At 44.9% G+C, this 20,049-nt stretch overlaps 1 long non-coding RNA gene across 1 annotated transcript in view; it reads left to right on the top strand.

The window, feature by feature from the left end:
* LOC309367793 overlaps positions 1 to 14,284 on the top strand; it is a 134,248-nt gene extending 119,964 nt beyond the window's left edge. Inside the window, exon 3 of the long non-coding RNA XR_014167366.1 lies at positions 14,193 to 14,284. This is a non-coding gene — a long non-coding RNA (uncharacterized lncRNA). The remainder of the gene's footprint in view (positions 1 to 14,192) is intronic.
* The last annotated feature ends 5,765 nt before the right edge of the window (positions 14,285 to 20,049 follow it).

Below are 20,049 nucleotides of genomic sequence, written 5' to 3'. Positions count from 1 at the left end.
ACTTGTTTGAATATTAATGAGCTTCTTTTACATCCATCACCTCCAGAATGTATTAATGCTGCCTACAAGTGATTTCCTCTAGAGGCTGTTAAAGCCTCATGGAAGGAACCTATTTATCGTCAAGAGCTGGCAAAGAGCACACGCTGTATGTCAGTGGATAAAGACCTCTTCCTAGAAATGAGCGATAATCAGAGAGAGGATATTTCACATGTTGAAGACAGTTTCCGTGTGTGTGTGTGAGATCAAGCTTGTTTCTACAACTGAACACAATATATCCACATTATATATTTAAAAGATATTAGTAATTTAAAGCACCGATCCCATATTGTAGAATTTTGAGTCTTCCCCTCAAGGATTGGTTGGATAATATATATCAATAGAAACAAGATGTGTTAAGAATAATCACTCTCTGGATAGATGTGAATAGGGTTTTTCTTCTTCCTTTCACCATATTTCTGCATCTCAGCCAAAAGCAGAGAGACATGTGCATCCTGTAGCCCCTTCTAGGATGCAACAGAAGAGGCAGTTCTTCCTACATGAGAGATATCCATATCCAGAACTGTTGTTTGGCACTTGGGACCCGCTCCTGGGCAGAAGGCCTGCCAGCTGGGGCCACCGACATTGGTGCCATTGCCCAGATTCACAGACATGGTGGAGATCTCTGCCTCTTCAGCAGTGGAGTTGAAGGACAGGGAGGGCAAGGAGGAGGAAGCAGTTAAAATGATGGTATGATGTGGGGTCCATCACGAAATGGAGAATAGAAGAAGCTGAGTGGGAGGGGGGAAATGGACCCCCACTCCTGTCTTGTGGTCATAATGAACTTCCCCTGTGTGTGCGCACATGCACTAATATGCACATCTGAATGCCCATCATTCTTAAGGAATGGTTGAATCACAGTCTTGCCTTCAGTGGTTTGCTGGAGTTGTCTCTGCAATATGTCTCTGAATACCAGTTGGTGGGGATCACGAAGGAGGGTAATATTGCTCTCATGTCCTGTTTGTGGGCTTCACCCAGTCTGTTAGAACAGAATGCTGGACTAGATGGGATTTTTGCTTGATTTCCCCCCTTATGTTCTGATCCTTTGAAAGAGGCAAGACCAAGGAGTGGACACCACAGCTTCAGCTTGCACAAGGAGCCAGTGGATAAATGGGCTTCTCCTTACTTGCCTCCCCTTCAGGCAACATTCTCCTGATTTCTCAGCTAATTCCTGGTACAGTCAAACCTCGGTTGTCGGAACATAATCCATTCCGGAAGCCCGTTTGGCTTCCAAAACGTTCAACAACCAAGGCACAACTTCCGATTAGTTGCAAGAGCTCCCTGCACTCAAGCGGAAGCCATGTTGGAAATTCGGCTTATGAAAAACATTAAAAAACCGGAACGCTTACTTCCGGGTTTTTGGTGTTCAGGAGCCAAAACGTTTGAAAACTGAGCCATTCAGGAGCTGAGGTCTGAATGTATTAATTCATCCCGTATGGTTCTCCTTAACCAGGGCTGGCCCAAGAGGGGTTGCCACACTAGGCGGAACTAAAAATGCCACCACACGGATGCTGCCTGAGGTGCCTGGGGAGTAAAAGGAAGTGGGTGTTGGGCAGTAAGCAGGGATGTTGCGCTGAGCTGATATGCTGCCTGAGGCAACTGCCTCACGCTGCTTCATGGCCGGGCCAGCCCTTTTCTCTGTTCTCTTACACCATGGGTCGGCAAACTAAGGCTGGCGGGCCAGATCAGGCCCAATTGCCTTCTCGATCTGGCCCACGGACGGCCCGGGAATCGCCGTGTGGATCACCAGCATGCAGGTTCTTTCCCTCTCCCTTCCTCTCCCTCACACAGTGGCACTTTTCTCCTCAGGGACGGAGCAATCTTGGCCCCCGCTGGGAGCCGTTAACGGCGGGAGTCAGCTCACCAGCCTGCCCGCCTCAGCAGGGTGGCGCTGTGAAGGGGGCGTGTGACGCTGGCTGTCGCTGCATTTTCCTCCTGCTCCTCCTCCCTCTCCCTCAGTCTGCCCTTCCTTCCTTTTCCGTGCCAGTTCCTCACACACTTTCTTCGCTGCTGCCTGCCTGCCTGCCTTCCTCCTTCATTCCTCCCATGGCGTTCAGGTGGGTCGTTGCAGTGGCTGCGGCTGCTGCTTGTGGGTTGGCGGGCAGCTCTCTTTTCTCCGCGGTGCCACTCAGGAAGCAGCAGCAGGTGGTGGTGGGTAAAAGCTCTGGTGGCGCCACGGTTACCTTACCTCCGTCTGTGGCTCCTCTGCCAGGGCTGCTACTTCTGTCTTCACCAGCCAACGTAGCCTTCTACCCCACCACGGCGCCTGGCCGGCTGGAGAAGCCCAACTATTGGGACGACAACTGGGACAGGTAAAGTGAAGCATCTTCAGGCCTCTTTGTAGGTAGGCCAAAATCATTCACCCCCCCAAAAAAAAATATAGTCTAGCCCCCCACAAGGTTTGAGGGATAGTGGACCAGCCCCCTGCTGAAAAAGTTTGCTGACCCCTGTCTTACACCTTCTGATACCTATATGGAATTATTTTGTATTATCTGTCAGTGCAGTGCTACAGATCTGCTCCCTGTTCCAGGACATTGCATACTTTATTTTGCCTCCATAGCTACTTATCCCTCACTCAAAGGGCACTTCATTCTTTCATGCATTTGGTGGAAAAGAGGGGGGAGCATGTGGTGCTGCATTTTCAGCTGGAATTGCTGAATAATTGCTACAGGTTGCATGAGGTGGGAGAAGGAGCCTTCTGAAACCTCTGTATGAGCTGATGTAAAATGCTGTTCAGTAAACGCATCCCCAAAATGCTGATCCTTGCAGGCTGGCCGATAGTAACTTGATAAATAATGATGATGATGATGGCATTTATATACAGTGTTTAATTGTTGAGAGCATTTCATATACATTATCTCAGTCACTACCACAGTCCCGCAATATCAGTTAGTATGGCGGCGGAAATATTGATTCGTATACTTCTCTCCCTTGTAAAGTGTAGTAATAGATCTACCTCGTGTTGTGATGTAATTATGTGTGTTTCTCTGTTCCTGCAGACTGCCACAAAAAATGTGGACCCAGCCACTGGGTGGAGAAGTGCCAGAGCCCTAGCTAGGTGATCTTGCACCCCTGGCAGAACCATCCAGATGGCGCCCCCTAGCTACGGACAAATTGGCTCTTCTTTCCGCCTCTCCTCCAACCCTGCCCCCCGGCACTCATTCAATGCCTCAGGCACTTCACCTTGTAATGAATTCTTTTTTTTGCAATGAATTCTGATTGAAGGAGGCCAAAACAGAGCGCGGACACCAAGATGGGGAAGGCTGACCTAGAATAGATGATGGTATATAGGCGTCTCCCCACTTATGTGTGGGTTATGTTCTGGGCCCCTGCATGCATAAGTGAAATCACATAAAATGGGAAGCACCCCACTAATAGGGAGGAGGGCATGGGAGCCAACTCCTTGGGGCCAGGGTTCCTCTGCCTCGCCCTGCCTCAGTTAATGGGCATTGCCATTCAAATAGTGTGCATGTGCTCCATCTTGATTATACAGGGCGATGCTTACCTGCCCCCTCCATATATTTTATTCAAGTTAGCACCCTTGAAGGAGGATCTGTGTTGGCGACACTCCCCCTGGCGACCGGAGAGACAGGGGCGTGGGCAGTGAGGTGGGCTGGGCAGCGCCAGGGCCCAAGGCTGGTGGACCTTCCCTGCCCTGACCCCACAAGGTCTGGGAGAGGCAGAGCCGGTGCCTCACAACCAAACGGGATGGGGCGCTGCGCCTGGCTGCCAGGAGGGCCAAGGGGTGAGGGGAGCAGCCGGGAGCAGCTGCCGCCCAGACCCTCTTCCCCGCCCTGCCTGGGCTGTGGGCAGGGAGTGCTGGCTGGAGGGTCTTGGCAGCCGATTTTGTGTCCCCCCTTGCCTGCACCCCTGGCAGGCACCCACCTCACAACCCCCTAGCTACAGCCCTGGGAAGTGCACAATGTAGTGTGCATGTTAAAACCAGAAGTCATGTCAGAGCCCCACGGTGTTGAGGCTGAGCCTCCACACACAAAATTGTGGGAACCCGGGCACCCAGGACCTCATAGAGTTGGCCTCAGTGTGTCTGGGCATGAAAACAGACAATGCCTGGCCAACCAGCAACAAGGGCCTCTGATTGGCGCATTTGAACTTAAGGCTTTGGCGGGCAATTATGCCCTGCAGAGCAGCCAGCCAGGCGAATTCCCCTATAGCCAGCCAGCAAGGTGATCTCCAGCCCCCCAGGGATGGCAGCTAGGAGTGAGGGGAAGGACACTGCCCACCTAGGAAAGCAGTTGAGCGGCCATTTATTTTCACCATACCGAAGAGTTATTTTTTACATTTCTATTCAAAGAGAAGTGCAAACACCATTTTAAAACTGTATTTTTTAAAAAGAGCTGAAGTATGCTCTACATCAAGGCTGAGGCTGAAAGTGCTATGTAACCCATAGCTCCCAGGTTTTGTCCTTCAATGATGGCCATTTGTGGGGCTGGGCTGATTCCACTTCCCTGTCTTTATGGATTTGTGAATGGTCTAGGAAGGTCACGGCAGCATAATAAGAAGGACAGGATTCGCCATTTGTCCGCTTGCTTTGTCCTTTTGTTGCTTACATTCAATTGCATTTTTATTTTTTAGCTGTTGACTACCTAACTATGCAGCGTGAGAGTATTGTTTTACATTAGGAATGCTACCTCAATGGATATATGTATGATCTTTCACCAATCAGTAAGAGATAGCAGACCAAATTTTTTTTGTTTTTGTTTTGCTGTATGATATGCAGATGATGGGGACGCAGGTGGCGCTGTGGGTTAAAGCCTCAGCGCCTAGGACTTGCCGATCGAAAGGTCGGCGGTTCGAATCCCTGCGGCGGGGTGCACTCCCGCTGCTTGGTCCCAGCGCCTGCCAACCTAGCAGTTCGAAAGCACCTCCGGGTGCAAGTAGATAAATAGGGACCGCTTACCAGCGGGAAGGTAAACGGCGTTTCCGTGTGCGGCTCTGGCTCGCCAGAGCAGCGATGTCACGCTGGCCACGTGACCCGGAAGTGTCTCCGGACAGCGCTGGCCCCTGGGCCTCTTAAGTGAGATGGGCGCACAACCCCAGAGTCTGTCAAGACTGGCCCGTACGGGCAGGGGTACCTTTACCTTTACCTTTTATGCAGATGATAGATTGTTTCTCAGACTCTGTGAATAATATTTTCAATAACACATAAGTGAAATCCAAAAAAGTAGTGTGCCTACACACATTATTTACAGATTTTGTAATGTCTGATCCAAATATTTTCAGGGATGCTTTCAATTATTATTATTTCAATACATTATGGGCCTCTTCTAGTCCCCTTGAGCTCTCTTGGACCCAGATTGGGCAGTTATAAAATTTATAACTCCAAACTGCGTGTTAGCTGTTTGGTTCTCTCTTCTTCACATAATTAAGGGGTTTTTTGTTTGGTAAAAGCTACACATTACTAGTAGCTGATAATTTTATTGGGGTCCTGTGCTATATAAAAAAAGGTTACCTTATTTCTTCACTCTAGATGGTAATGACCACCCCATTTTTAGACCCCTAGCATATAAGACCATGTAGGATTCTATGCATTCTTGCACTGTGTTACACAAGAACAGCAAAGACCCCATTGCATTTAGTCAAATATGAAAATAACAAGCCCTGAAAGGGAGGGGGATCTTTTGTCAGGCTCCTATTGTTTAGTACCAGATGCATCTGAGAGTTTTCTTCCCCATCTGCCTGCTATGTCTTAGATATGAAAACATCATATTAATTCTGACTATCACATTAATTACGTTTGATTGTTTAGGTTATTGAATGAATCTCTCTCTGTGCAGGTGGCATGATTTCCAGTGCAGTGAACTATAATAATCATGGCAAGGCAGACAATTTATTTGTAATTTACTCTGAAGCTGGAATTTGGTTCTCGGAGGGGGGAAATGTAGATCTTTTGCTCATTAAAGACATTACAGCAACTTCTGCTGTAGTCATTTTTCTTTTCTAATACTTTCTTTTGCTTAGAGAAGAAAAATGACCAGTATGTAATTGGTTTCTGCTGCATTTTCTAATCTTTCCAACCTCATGCTCCTGGTCTGCCAACACCTGTTGTCTTATCTTCATCTCTCCAGTGTTAAGGCTGCAAAACCTGTTGCAGTTAAGAATAACACTTGTGACGCAGAATGGATATATTGAAATCCTGTGCACTAGATCTCATTCTCAATGAGCTGGCAAACCTGGGTCTATAATATGCCAGTTGTGACTACAGGAGGGAATGTGCAAGACAGATTTCTTCTCCATTTCAAAAAAAGAACATAAAAAGCTAGCACATCGGATGGGAGGATTCTATCCTAGCCTTCACCATGAGAAGCAAACTTTTTGCATGCAGGAGCATTCAATCAAGTGAGTGCCCCACATCTCATACCCCCCAAGTGTCCCTATTTTCCGGGGATGCTTCTAGAATTATGAAAGCCATCCTGGAATGATTTTATCCATCCCCCGCTCCTGGGATGTCTTTATTTCCCTCCCCAGTGCTGCCACCGAGTTCAGGGAGGAGGATGAGCCAGCGCTTGTCCTGAGTGGTGGCGGCAGCAGTGATGGCTACAAGGGAGCATCTTGTTGCCTCTCCATGGCGCCACTGCCAGCTGATGAGAGGAGGAGAGGCGGCCGAGGCAGAGGCCCACCCCATGTCTCTGAGGGGCAGGCACAGGGTGGGCCACCATGGATGGGAAGAAAGGGTGAGTGGAGCAGAGTGCAAGGAGTCTTGGGTTTACCAACCCAGTAAGACTTACTGTCTTTAATTTATTTAACAGTGTGTTAACTGCAAAAAAGACCCTAAGCGGCTGACAAAGAATACAAAAGATACTTACAAAATATACCTAAATAATATAGGCCTTAGATTGTGATTTTTAAATGCTATACTGTTAACAGGATCCAATGAAAAGTTCAGCCCATGATGGAAGAAAGGGCAGGTCTTGTATATGGGACCATTAAATGACAAAACCATATAAAGGGACAAGCAAGAATCCTTGTTAACATTGCTTATCACCAGATTTACATTTGCATCAACTGTAATTCCTTTTTAAATCCACTAATGTCAAGGTTTTTGGTCACGGAGCCCTGGCAGAAAAAATACATTTTGCAGGAGGAAGTGCAGCACAAAGGCACTGGCTGGTTTCTGCAAACCAACAAAGAACAAGACAAAACAGCAGAAAATAAATGTCCCTTTTCAAAGAGCACTTCAAAAGTGCTGTGTAGTTCACCTCTTTGACCTTACTGCACACCTCTCAGCAAGGACACAAAGAACCTGAATCTTGTGGACTCCCACACTATGTCTTTCTCTGAACAATGCTGTTGCTTGGGTACCAGACTCTCCATGAAGTATCCGTTTGAGGAAAAGATGGTTTGTTTAGCCATGCCTCTATATCCCTTTCCTCCCTGTCTTCCCTTAATATTTTTTTTTAATTAAAATACAGTACAGTAAAACCAAAACAACATGTTTGCTACATAAACATAGGGAAGAATATGTAGTAAATGCCAAAAACGGAGAAAGTGAAACCTGTCTAGAATATGATAATACCAGGAAGGACGCAAACTTTGTATGTATGGCATAGATCTCACTATTAAAGCTTTAAATATTTGCCTCATTTTCCTCAATCTGGGAAGCTGCTAGAATTGATCATGGGCATAATAAGGGGGCAGGGGTGGTTGCCCCCCCATCAAGTAAATAAATAAATAAAAACTAAAAGTGGAAATAATCAGAATATTCAAAATTGAAATGCTCTCCCTCCCTAGCAAGCATTTCCCTAGAAAAAGGTAGTGCCTGCTTTTGTTACACTTGTGCATGTAGCATATTATTTCATCCTTCATTGATATGCGTGAGCCATTCTCTGCAGAACATCAGAATTTAGGATACTACAGCAGAGGTCGAACTGGTCAGCCAGGCACCCTCGGACACCCTCACTGGACAGTCCTGAGCCCCCAAATGCTGCGGGTTGCGAACGTGCGTCCTGCACGGATCACATTCGCAACCCGAACGTCCACTGTACTTGCACTTTTTAACAGGAAACTTTGGCAATAGCAGGGAACTTCTAACCACAGAGTTTGTTAGGTTACAGAGTCAGCTGTTTCTAAGATCATCAGCTACTAGCTAAATACGCCAGAGAGGCTACCGGGGGCTCAGGGCTGTCCAGTGAGGGTGTCCAAGGGAGCGTACCAGAGCTACCACACAGAAAGTTGTCAATGTTAGATGAATTTGGGACGGCTGGAGGCCCTAACTGGCCTCTTGATCTCTTTTTCTTATTGTACCCTTGCGAGTCCATAATAGATATAATATGAAATCAATGCAGCACCTACCACTCAGAAGCTGCTCTTCAGCCTCCCCTGTTTCTGGCCAGTCAGCAAAGGTAATGGTAGCAGTAATTCTTCTGAGTTCAATCCTGTCAATATTTTCCTCACACCTATTAGACCCTTCTTGACAACAACTCCATATCACGAGCGCTGACACAAAGTCTTCAAAAAATCAACAAAGGTTAGTAGAAAAAAGCAGAAGCAGGTGAAGTCCACTGGATACGCAGAAGAAGCCCATTTTAGGCATGCAGAAACACCGAAAATCAGCAAGGTCTCCCTCTCAGCCGATAACATTGAGAGCAAATTAACCTTGAATACTTTCAGATTTCAGGGAAACAACACGTAACTCTTTCCAAGTGCAAATCCCACAGGTTGGGAAGGAAACAACAAGCAGTTAAAAGAATCAGAAATGGTTTTTTTGGAAAAAACAAGGATTTTGAAAGGTTTAGATTAGAAGCCTTAAATAACACAGTGTAAAGCGAGAGACCTCAACTAGAAACCATTCTTTAACATGCAAACTTACTATTTATTAAAATACTGATTTGGGGCTAAAAAAGAAAGTATGGGCTGGGGCAGGATCCTCTTTATATTAAACGGCAATGAGGTTTTGTGCTTTCATTTATGGGATGGTGGTTCTCATTGTCAAGTCAGTAAGCTTCCTTTTAAAAACTGACTTCAGAGTGATCCCTGGTCACATCTTTAATTCCTATATGCGAGAGTTGAATATGTGAAGTGTGTTTGTGGTTCGAGATAATGTGAAAATTTTGGTTGAGTATGTATTCATGACCAACATGAGTTTGACCAAGCTGTGGGAGGCACTGAAAGACAGGAATGCCTGGTGTGCTCTGGTCCATGGGGTCACAAAGAGTCGGACATGACTAAATGACTGAACAACAAATATATTCATGAGGGCCTGTTCACAGATGACAGCCATCACTTGACATTGAAGCGATCAAATAATGTGCCTGCATTGTGGCCCAGCCATTGTGTATGTATATCTGAATCTGAAAAGTGATTTAATAAATGTGGTCTGAAGAAAATAGTAGATATGCCAAAATGAATTAGGCAAGGTTGCTGAGAAGTAGATGAGATGGCTATATTTGTGTTTGTCTCCTACTGAATCGCCTGCATGGCGAGGGGTAAATCCTTCCTCATCCACTATAAAGGAGCCTTGGAACCTGAGACAGTTGCCAACAGGACACTAGCAAAGGGTAAAAATAATAAGCTGAATGTCAAAATTTAAATAGTTACTATTTCTCATTCCCATTGCATACATTCTTTTTTTAAATAATATTTATTAAAATTTTGTTTGAACAATAAAAAACATACAGAATAACATAGTATTTTCCAGTATCCACATTCCATTCTCATCATTGGACTTTCTCACAACTCTTGTTCCTGCATTCCAAACTCTTAAATTTTGCCAGCAATTTATTAACTTGTTTCAATTCATGTAATGTAATTTTCCAATATTAAGTCTCAAATTTTAGAAAATTTAGATCACTCTTTTGGAAACTTAGTTTTAACATACTATTAATCCAAAATTTGTCTTTTCTTTCAATTGCATTTAGATTTCATATTCCTTATAACTAATTTGTTGGAACCATGTTATCTAATCTTACATCTTTCTTAACATTCATACAATTTACAATGTTTTTGTAGATAGTCCTTAAATTTCTTCCAATCCTCCTCCACCAGTTCTTCTCCCAGGTCTCGGATTCTGCCAGTCATTTCCGCCAGTTCCATATAGTCCATCAGTTGCATCTGCCATTCTTCCAGTGTGGGCAAATCTTGAGTTTTTCAGCATTTAGCGATGAGTATCCTTGCAGGTGGCGCTGTGGGTTAAAGCCTCAGCGCCTAGGACTTGCCGATCGAAAGGTCGGCGGTTCGAATCCCTGTGGCGGGGTGCGCTCCTGCTGCTCGGTCCCAGTGCCTGCCAACCTAGCAGTTCGAAAGCACCTCCGGGTGCAAGTAGATAAATAGGGACCGCTTACCAGCGGGAAGGTAAACGGCGTTTCCGTGTGTGGCTCTGGCTCGCCAGAGCAGCAATGTCACGCTGGCCATGTGACCCGGAAGTGTCTCCGGACAGCGCTGGCCCCTGGCCTCTTAAGTGAGATGGGCGCACAACCCCAGAGTCTGTCAAGACTGGCCCGTACGGGCAGGGGTACCTTTACCTTTACCTTTATCCTTGCTGCTGTTGTAGCATACATGCTGTTGTTGCACACATTCACCCTTTACCATTATAGCTGCATATTTATCTTTTCAGCAAACCTGTGAAGGTAGGTCAAACTTCTTTTCCCACAGGGGAAATAAAGACTGTTTTCCCTAAGCTTATGAAATGTGTGATGAAGCCAGAAAAACCCCCAACAACTCTACAAGGAGACATGTTGTAACCCCTGTTTAGAATGAAGCTGACAAGGAGTGGTTTGAAAAGGTGATTCCTGTCCCTGCCTGGGAAACTGTGGTTATTTTAGTCCCAAAGGCTAGATTAAAAACACAGTTCTCTCTTGGTTGTTCTTGTAGGGTGTCTGTGAGATAGAGAGAGAGAGAGAAAGTTGGGGCATGACTTCACTTTGCTCCGTAACACACAGCACATGATTGTTCCTGGAAACAGGGCTGTATCATTTTAATTAAACCACAGCGTAGATGCTTTTGGCTTTCTGGCTTTATGCTTTCTGTGTAGGTGTCAGAGCATGTGTAAGAAAGCACTACAGCTGAAATTTCTTGTGCTGCGTTGCCCAACACAGAGGCCTCAAGGCATGTCTGATCTAGAAAAATGTAGAGAAGTGACACAAATGTCAATATAAAAATGTAACACGTTAGAGGAGGTTTTAAGCCAAGAATTCATGTGAAGGACAGAAAAGCTGAGAGGGGAAAATATGGGGTAGATGAAGAGAGAGGGGGGGAGAGAGATTAATCTCTGTAACAGAGTATGGCAGGAGTTTCCTTCTATTATATATTTCTGTTTGGCAGCAAAAGTATCTGACAGATGAGATCACGGAGGAAGCAGGTTAAGATATGTCTGCTAACTGTGACAGATGTCCCTAGTTGTTGTTGTTTTGCTGTTGGAAATGGAGATGCTGGTGTGAATCTGCTTTCTGGGAGCATAATTTAGTGTTGAGAAGATTTCTTTAATAAACCAAAGATTCCTTTTTATTAGAAACACTTTATATTTCCAAAATAGGGAAGACTCCTCATACAAGCACAGGTGTACTCCATCCACATACACAGAAGAAATTGTTATTATTCAGCCTTAAACTGTTTCAGAGCCATGGACAGGGAATTACCGTATTTTTTGCTCTATAGGACGCACCGGACCATAGGACACACCTTCTTTTAGAGGGGGAGAACAAGAAAAAAAAATCTCCCCCTCTCTGCTCAGCGCCCCTTCAGCGAAGCGGCAGGAGAAACGGAGCCCCTTCCATTTCTCCTCCCGCTTGGCTGAAGGGGCGCTGTGCAGCTCTCCCTCTCTGCTGAAGCCGGGAGAGCAAGACTCTCCTGGCTTCAGCGAAAGGAACCTGAAGCCTGTGGAGCACAGCGGGAACTCGTGCTGCACTCTGAAGGCTTCAGGCGGCTATCCCTGAAGCCTGGAGAGCGAGAGGGGTCGGAAAGCGAAAGCAACGTGAAGCCTCCAGAGCGCGGAGGGAGCACTCCCTCTGTGCTTCGGAGGCTTCGCATTGCTATCGCTGAAGCCAAGGAGCCTGCATTCGTTCCATAGGACCCACACACATTTCCCCTTAATTTTTGGAGGGGGAAAAGTGTGTCCTATAGAGCGAAAAATACGGTATAAGTGTTGAGAGTTTTGCCCCAAAGGAGGAACTAGTCAGTTCTAACTAAGACTAAATGGTATTTGATTTAATTTTAATGACCTAACTCTGAATTTTAGTGTTCCAATTACATTGTCAGTGTGTCTGGCTATTAACCATAAGGTTGGTGGTTTGATCCCATGCAAGGATGTGGGCAGGAATCCTACAGCGAGGGGGTTGGACTAGATGACCCTTGGGGTCCCTTCCAGCTCTACTTTTGTATGATTGCAAAACAAACCCGAATAGTTCGAGAGCACTGCAGTCTCCCACCACGTGGGCACTGTGTGGTTTCAAGTGAATAATATCACCTGGTGCAAAAGAAGCATGCTAGCATTTTCACCAAGCCGTGCCCAGGGATGGTGCCACTGCCGAGAAAGTCCTCTGCCTGTTTCCCTGTAACGTCATTTTTCGCAGTAAGGGAGCTGCCAGAAGCCCCTTGTCTTGTGGTAATAAATGCCAACTGTTAATCATGAAGAAGCCCTTCCCCATATTATCTTGAAGCTATTGCCAGTCAATTTAATTGGGTAGCCCAAGTTCTTGTGTTTGGAGGGAGAAAAATAAATTATCTTTCTCCACAATATTAATAGTTTTATAAACCACCGCATGTCACATTGTTTGTCTTTCTAAAGTAACTCCCATGGAGATGTACTTCATAAGTACACACGACCATTTTAGTTGTTCATTTTATTTACTTTCTCCAGTGCTGATACTCCTTTTGAGATTAGGTTTCGGGACCTGTCATAATCTGCCAAATGGGGGCAACCTATCAGTTCACACTGGCATTATGATGTAGTTTGTTATTTTTGTTTTCAGACTTTCCACTAATATTTTAGCTGCTTACAGATCTTTGTCTGTACATGTGGGGGGTGAGTGCAGGAAAACAGCATTATGGCAGCAAAGTCCATCTTTGATTTCCAGATGTTTTGTCTCTAGTGAGGTGCATGACTGGACAGGTGTCTCCCTGTGATCAGGGACTCCAGTTATGTGGAAAGAGCCCTCAGTCCCCACGGTTTTATGTCAGGTCTGGAGAAACTGTGGCCTCCCAGCCTTCATGGCCATTGGGCTGGGATAATGCAAAAATTTGATTAGTTTTTACAATATCAACGACAAACAAAAACATAAAACAAACAAGACATAACAAACATAAATCATAACCTTATTGAAAATAACAGTTATTTACTTTGTAAAACGACTTCCTCGTTTCTCCTTAGTTGAATTTCATTGCATATCCTTATAACGGTTTTCCAAATCCCAATTTTAATACCCTTTAAATTAAACATTAACATCTTTAAATCTTCTCCTTCTTGTATTAGACATATTATTTTATCAGTTAACATAAATACAACCCTAAGCCCATTAAGTATCTGGAGGCTATTTCCAGTTATTTTAGCTTAACAAATTTAGCTAAATAATCATTAAATTTCTTCCATTCTTCGTGGTGTTCCTCCTCCTTCTAGTCGTGGACTCTTCCAGTTAGATCGGCTAGCTCCATAAAATCCATCATCTTCATCTGCCATTCTTCTACTGTTGGTAATTCTTGAGTTTTAGCTAACTTTTTAGCTAACAAAATACGAGCCACAGTTGTGGCATACAAAAATAGATTAACATCTTTCTTGGGCAATTCTGAACCTGTTATTCCAAGAAGAAAGGCCTCTGGTTTCTTTATAAATGTATATTTCAACATTTTTTTCAATTCATTATAAATCTTTTCCCAGAAGTCTTTCACCTTGGGGCAGGCCCACCACATATGAAAGAATGTTTCTTCCTTTTCTTTACATTTCCAGCATGCATTATCACAATTATGATACATCTTTGCTAATTTTACAGGAGTCAAATACCATCTATACATCATTTTCATAATATTTTCACTTAACAAAGTACATGCGGTGAACTTCACCCCTTTCTTCCACAATCTTTCCCAGTCCTCAAACGTTATGTTATGTCCTAAATCTCTTGCCCAATCTATCATCACCATTGGGCTGGGATAATGGGGAACATTTATAATGCAATATCCCGCACTAACTCAAGGACCTCTTCTCCTCATAGGAACCGACCCAGACCCTGAGATCATCCTCTGAGGCTCTTCTTTGTGGGCCTCATCCATGAGAGGTCTGGAGGCTGGCAACAGGAGAGCGGGCCTTTTCTGCATGTCTCAGATGCATGGCTGATTTTGTTTGTTGGCTTGCTCATTTTTAAACTCTTATTGTAAAGAATACTGCAACATTTTTCATATACTTTCTACTTTTAAAAAGATATAGATTAGATGTGGACAGTAACAAAGAATTGAACTAATCAGAGAATATATAAGGGGACAGTGGCTGCTGCTGGTCTCCTCTTTCTCTTGCTTCCAATGCAGATCTTTATCTCTCCCCCCCCCTTCCTGACTTTACACCCCCTTCTTCTCTGGCAGGGGAGGGGCACACCGTTTTGTGGTTTGCCTCAGCTGACAAAATGTCTTGGGCCAGCCCTGCATTCTGATTTGTGTGTGAGGCAGTTATACAATATGGGCATTCACCCTGATTTGCTTTGCTTAAACATTTTCCTGCCAATCATCTCTTCATCTCAAACTTTGCAATGCATTTCCATGTCACTTTCCTAACTGCAGAAAGTCTGTTTCTCTTTTAAAATGGATATGTTGTTGGTTTCCATTTTAAAAGAGAAACAGACTTTCTGCAGTTAGGAAAGTGACATGGAAATGCATTGCAAAGTTTGAGATGAAGAGATGACAGAATCCGAGACCTGGGAGAAGAAAGGATTGAAGAAGATTGGAAGAAATTCAAGACTTACCTGCAGAAACATTGTGATTTAGTGGAATGTTAAGAAGGATGCTTGGTTATAAATAATTGGCCATCATTAAAATAGATTAAGAATTGATATTTAAGCATGTGGTCATAGATTTGGAAATAAGATGATAATTTGCTTGACAAAAATTATTAAAGATGCAAATGGGAGCGGGAGGCGTGAGGAAGCTCAAGAATATTATGAAACTTTGTTAAAACAAAGCAATAATGTTCATTATTATTGTATTTTCTTATTAAAAAACCTTAATAAATATTTATTAAAAAATAAAATAAAATAAAATGGATATGTTGTGCAGGGATTTTTTGCAACACTTTTGTCCACTATAATTTATGCAAGCCTAATTTTATTATATGTGCTTGAATTTCTCCTGCCAAACAGTGACAATCTGGAAGCACTTTCAGTGTTATAGGTGCACATGAATGTAGCTGCACTTTTAATAGCTAAAGTAAACTGCTAAGTTAAGTCAGAGGCTGAAATGAGAAAGCTTTAATAAACACATATTTATTATTATTATTTGTTGGGCTTGGATGCTTATTTATCAAGATTTCTTTCAAGCTCATTGTATGCACACAAAATAAGGAGCAAGGTATACTAACTTTAATTTTGTGTGTAATCTTTGCAGCAACGAGGAAAGCCCACACTCTGTCAAGCCATTGAAAAACTGCTAAAAAAGTGGAAATCCATTTATTCATAATTGGAAGGCTTCACAGCAGTTCTGCTAACATTAATTTTGTTTATTCTTGGCGCATTAATTTAGAAGAATAGCAGTACACTATTTACATTAAAATTAATAGGAAATTCCACATTTTCACTGCATACCATATTTTTACAACTTCATGTGGTATGAATATGAACTGAAGCTCATATATTCACAACACACCTCTGAAAAGTGCACATTATTTGTTAACTGCTTCATTTCAGAGCCTATAGATAAACAGAACTGTAAGCCATTATTTAAAATTCTGCACTAAGTGATATGTTGAAATACTCTGCATCTGAACCCAGCACTCTTAAATGGCACCTTGAAAAGCCGGCAGACTCCTCTTCTTGTAAGTGTGCTCACCTGCTTTGGTGGGCGGTGTTGTGGCCAGGCAACCGGGCGTGGAGGTGGGGAGTGGACCGGCCACGTCGCCGGCACTGGCTGGGCCACACTGGGCATGGCCCCAACCAGTCAGCATCAGTAGGGGGTGTGGTTGCAGGAAATTTAACCATGGTGTAGCCTGGGGGCCCTCCTCCCTCACCCTTTCACCAGATCTCCCAACCCACCCACCCACCCTCTTTTCATGCTTTGCTCTGACACGACCTTGCTATGGACAAATGTCAGCCACCATATGGTTGGCACTGGGTAGGGTTATTTTCTACTTGGCACATTGGCACCAGCCATTTGCTTTTCACCTTCCTTGTAGCAATCATCACAACTTTGTGAGGTTAGGCATTGGGCAAGCCTTTGTTTAAGGGAGGGGAGGTTGTAGCCTCCGCCTGCCCTTCCTCATTAAGGAATTCAGGGCTGTGGCTCTTGTCTGATGCCCAAACGGGGACCCCTCCGGGTGCCTCTATTTGATATGTTATAGGGCTCCCTCTATTGGTGGTTTACCCTTAGATAGACTCCCTGCAGACAGGTGGGAGTCGAGATACAGCCTGGCTTCACCCAGTACCTATGCCAAACCCTCACATCTGCAACCAATAATGTTGTGATCTATTTGATCCCATAAACCTAAATACTCGTGTCCTTCTGTTTATGAATCACTCGGGAACTGCGGGTCACAGGGCCTTGGTACACAAGATCTGGGACTAGTACCACTGCCACGAAAGAAGGTGGTGAAAGCACTATTGTCTTCTCAATGGCTGTCACTCTTTCTGTCAAGAACTTCAGCTTAGCTGAGAGCTCATCCCTTTATTTCCTTATGGCAAAGGGTGATTCATCACCTTCTTTACTACTTTGTTTTAGTGATGCTTGTTCTTTAAGGATGCCATTCAGCAGGAAGAAGCAGAGGGCCTGCTCTTGCCTCCACAGGAGAGGCAGTTGCTGTTTAGGGAGGACAGGTGGGCTCTTACACCCCCCCCATGTGTGACTGTTCCTCAGGAGTGCCAGTATCCCTTGGACCAGACAAACTCTTGGATGAGTCTATTGCATGTTTAAGGCATAACTCTTTCTTAGTGATGTTGTTAGGGGTAGACTTTGGGCCCTGCAGCTTGCAGACTCCATAGCAGCATTCACTGCACTTCTGGAGAAATGAAAATGGCGGGTCAAATGGTTTTCTAAAAAATTGTTATTAAAAAGAAAAGAAAAAGGCATGCAGTAGTAAGGAAGAATAATAGAGTGGACAGGGCAGTGTTGGTGTGTAGCAGAAAGTGAGGCAGTCAGGTGAGAGAGAACAACCACTATGGCACAGGGGACTTGGGGGACACCTAACCTGGGACTCCTGGGACAGTTTTCTGTTGCAGGGAATAATCTGCTCAGGTAACATCATCAGGGATAAAATCATAGAACCGTAGCATGGAAGAGACCTCTAGGACCATCGTGTCCACCCCTCTGCACAGCAAAATGGGCCATTGTTCAGTGGCAGAGCATCTGCTTTGCAACCCCTGCCATCTCCAGGTGGGGCTGGGAGAAAACCCTGCTTGAACTCCTGGAGAACTGCTGCCAGTCAGTGTGGACAGCACATGGCTAGATGGACAAAGGGTCTGACTCCACAGAAGGAAGCTTCCTAAATTCCTATGCCTGCTATCTTTCATTCATTTCTTCCAGTTGTTAATAAACCTGCTGTCACGAGATATTTTTTTTGTTGGCATTCATCTGACTCGAGAAAAAACAGAGTGTGCCTCTCCAGGGGGGTGAGGTGAAGTCAAACCACTGGAGAATCACAGCACCTGCTGTGGCTGCAGAGACTGGTCACTCATAACTGCTGCCTCCCACATTGTTTTTACTGCGTTAGCAGCTCAAAGTGACTTCCCAGGGCTGCAAGCCTGGGCAGCGTCTGGAGGTCCTGGAGACGACAAGCCCCCTCTCTGCCTCACTGATGGAAAACAGAGCAAGATGTTTGGCACCAGCTTGGTTGCAGGAGTTGCTAGAAGGAGGCATACAATAATATTTGGGATTCAACTCCAAATTTGTGCAGGGTTTACTCCTTAGCCTTTTCTTCTCCTGGAGATGCCGTACAAGGCAGTGGGTTCGGATTTTTCCTTGCCTTATAATACTGATAAATAGTACAAATGCAAAGGAAACGAGAGTTTTAGGTCAAGGGTTGGGACTCTTTTTCATATGGAGGGCCACCTTCTCTTCTGGGGGACACATGTCAGCAGTGGCGTAGTATGGGATGCCAGCGCCCGAGGCCACGCTGAAGGGGGTGAGAGGGAAACGGGTGGAGTACCATGCACATCCTACTGCCTAATGGTGTCTGTGTCACCCAGGAGAGAGTAGCTGCAGAGTTAAGAAAAGAAGTGTTGTCTGAAGAGGTCACTCTCTGGTTCACATGGAGAAGCTGTTTTCAGTGAGCCCAGTGATGGAAGTGCACAGCTCTATTGAGGCAGCACCGAGTGTTGAAATTTTGTGTCCCTAACAATTTTGTGCCCAGGGCAATCACCCCAGTGTCCCTCCATGCTATGCCACTGGTTGTGGTCAGAAGTGGGTGGAGGACTGAATGCAAACTTTAATTTTACCCAGTAGCCTAGTTTCCACACACACTCTCCTATCAAGGGAAGCAAGAGGAGGCACTATCAGAGTTCAAGGGAGCATTCGAAGTAGTCAAAAACACTCAAGGAGGATCTGAATCAAAGCCATTAGGGTGTGTGGCTGGCAGGAGGGTGTGATTTGGGGAGAGTCCTGTGGGCTAGACAGAGAGACTTGGAGATGTGCATTTGGGCCCTGGACCTAAAGTTCCCCACGGGTGGGGCAGAATGATGTTGACAGCAGTTATGGACCAGCCAAAAAGCTGGGAGCTGACTTCCTCCTCTCTGGTCTTAAGTCTGTTGCCCTTGTAAATCTCAGCAGTGAGGAAGATGGGGGCATGTGTTGGCTCTGCCTGTCATTGGTTCTGGTGCTCCCTACTGTTGAGCTCCTTGCCTTCCACCCCACTAGTTCCAACAGTGACCAGCTGCTCCTGCAGGACCGCTGAGGAAGGATAAAAGAAAGCAGGTTCCTTGGAGGAGAATGAGTGGAAGAGGGAAACAAGGGAGGGAGTTGAGGAAGCAGAAGACCCAGCAGCTGGGGGAAAGCCTTGGTCAGCTGCTCCTAGGAAGAGAAGGAACTATGTTTTGTTTGGGGGTGGGGAAGAAAGGAACTACAAGCTATGGGGCTAGGCAAAGCAGGGGCTGCACATGTGGGCGAAGGGCTGAATTCCACAAACTGCCTTCGACTCCCCCGCTGAACCTTTGCCTGGAGACCTTTAGTGCTTCTGAGTGACCGGGTCCAGTTTCTTCCTCCCGGCTTCTGAGAGTTCTCTCCACCTTCAGAGGATCTTTCTCTTTTAATATTCCTCTTTGCTTCTTCAGCTCTTTATAGTTTCCAGGATTGTAATTAGTGTTGTCATTATACCAGCTCAATATGCACTTGGAGGCTATTGGGGTGGGTTCAGCAGAAGCATTAGCTGCTGTCAGCCCTCCCCAAGCCAAGAAGGTCACCAACACTTCCATTCCCTGCAGCAGCTCCTAATGCAAAGAATCTGGCGCTTGTTCCTTAACCCTGACCTTTTGCAAAGTAGTAGGTAAAACTGATGCCAGCTCACTGAGCTGACATAACAAATATAATCTCTTGCATTCTAATCCTCTGAAAATTTCAATACCCCAGAGGAAGTTTGTTGTGTGTAGTTTTATGCTTGATTATTTTTATTTTGGAACTGGAACTAAAGCTACTGATGTTTATTACAAGCGACTTAACATTTCTTTTTATAGAGGCAAAAGCTGCTGTCTAGTGTTTCATGTCAGAATGTTTGTCTCATTCTTTGAAGCTGTAGGGAATACTTGCTTTCAGGACGGATCCAGAAAGATGGCAGGCAGGACATGTGCACACTCTGCTTGCAGCCCAAACTGCAAAGACACAAACAAACACACCCACAAACTTTGTGACCCCTCCATGTGTAATACAAATTAAGCAATTTTGTGT

The sequence above is a fragment of the Podarcis melisellensis genome, assembly GCF_964234715.1.
Source record: "Podarcis melisellensis genome assembly, chromosome: 4".
Taxonomy (NCBI): domain Eukaryota; kingdom Metazoa; phylum Chordata; class Lepidosauria; order Squamata; family Lacertidae; genus Podarcis; species Podarcis melisellensis.
The sequence above is the reverse complement of the archived record's forward strand: the minus strand, read 5'-3'. Positions and strand labels throughout refer to the sequence as shown.